Raw genomic sequence first — 1,835 nt, 5'->3', positions numbered from 1 at the left:
TTTTTTAGATTCTGAAAAGCATTACATTCGGAGTTTTCCCTGGAGCCCAGCATATATTTTTTTAGATTCTGACCTATTCTGCACCACCCAGAAAGGAGGAAAAATGTGTCCAAAATTCCATACTCAAATGATGATTCGGTGGGGCTCCAATCCTTTGTTTGAAATTCCGAGCAAACACAGAAATTGCCGTATAAAGTATTCCTATAACCAAGATCAATGTCATCATAGCCAAACCACCTCAACAATGCGTTATATTCTACAATTTTTGACGATTCTGGCCAGAATTTATGGGAGCCAGCATACTCTACAATGTTTGAGTACACGTATTCTATTCATCAAAAAGCTCGAGTGTATAACACATCTCAGTTTACCCATAGCACTAGTGTCTATTCTGTAATCTGCCAGCCAGCCTCAAACACTTTATGGCCTCAAAGTGCACCTAGTCTAGCACAAATGCAGTGGCGTCACCACCACTTCGTAACAATTGGCAGTTTTGTATAAACATACACATTTATATACATGTGTATGCAGAGAGTTTGTGACATACTAGGACATTGCACTAGAAACATCAGGGTACCAATGGCTCACATCAGACCATTATCTGAACCAGTCCTGCGCCTCCCGTAGATTGACTCCGCATTAAATGAGTGCCTGGTGCGATGTGTAGATATCGTCAATTCTGGGGATAACAATGACGGTCCGTCGTGGTGCTACGCGTACCACCCCCTCTTGTTTCCATGCTGGCCTTAATGGACTCTTAACAACACTGGCACCAAGTCCATATGGCTAAACGGGGATGTTTGTACAGAATACAAATCGAGCGAGCATGACCTCACACAATCTCGCCTACACACCCACAGCCCAGCTGTCCACATGCAAAATCGTGGGCGTATGTGTACAACGTTTATTTACCAGAGTATTTATGCAATTGTTCAGTTTGTAAAGTTATTCTTGAATAGTGGGCAGACCATTAAGCTACGTCAATTTTGAAGCGTTGTATTTATTACTTCAGCAATAAACATTGAGTTTCTTTAGAATTCAAGAGTATTGTTTTAAACCATCAAAATGTAACAGCCTTTAGGCCATTGACATTTGCGGATTAATCAAACGTCAACCATGTAAAGGGAGAATGCTCTGTAGAATATGATAATGAATTAGAGATTTATTGTTTTGCCAAATGGCTCTACATTTAATAGTCCAGCAGTTAGACATTATAGCCCTGCACCGAGGCACAAAGGTTAGTGTTGAAAGTTATTGCTCTCTTAGCACTACACTTCATATATTGCTCATGCCAAGGGTAAATGAGTTACCTTTATTAAACTTCCATGTTTGGAAGCCTACATAATTCAAGAAGCATGTCTGCTGAACGCAATACGTATATGAAAGTAGACATTGAAGCGCTATTGCAGATGTGTAATTACAGGAATGCAAACATTTTCTCGTCAAATATTAACCCTATTTCAGTCATTATGCCAATGCAAAGTCATAAGCAAATGTAAGCAGCATAGAAAACCCAATTAGTCGTGTCCATATTGGCACAATAAGCATGGTACAATTACATGACTAACTTTTGGGTTAGAGCTGAACATAACATGTTAGGTAAAAACACTGCATCAAAATATTAATATACAAATGTAAACCACAAACGTGCACATGAATAAAATCAACGCAGTCTCGTAAGGAGCCTTTTGTCATTTAGTTATTGGCGAAAAATAAAATACCCCAATTTGAATGTTAAGACGGCAATCTTAGTTTAGACCGGCTGCGCTCATGTGTACGACCAACGCATTTATAATTTAAACACCACGTTGTTAATGATTGTGACAAAGAACCAA

The sequence above is a fragment of the Lethenteron reissneri genome, chromosome 30 (assembly GCF_015708825.2).
Source record: "Lethenteron reissneri isolate LAM-NWPU_2019-01 chromosome 30, ASM1570882v1, whole genome shotgun sequence".
NCBI classification, from domain to species: domain Eukaryota; kingdom Metazoa; phylum Chordata; class Hyperoartia; order Petromyzontiformes; family Petromyzontidae; genus Lethenteron; species Lethenteron reissneri.
This window is presented reverse-complemented; position numbering follows the sequence as displayed.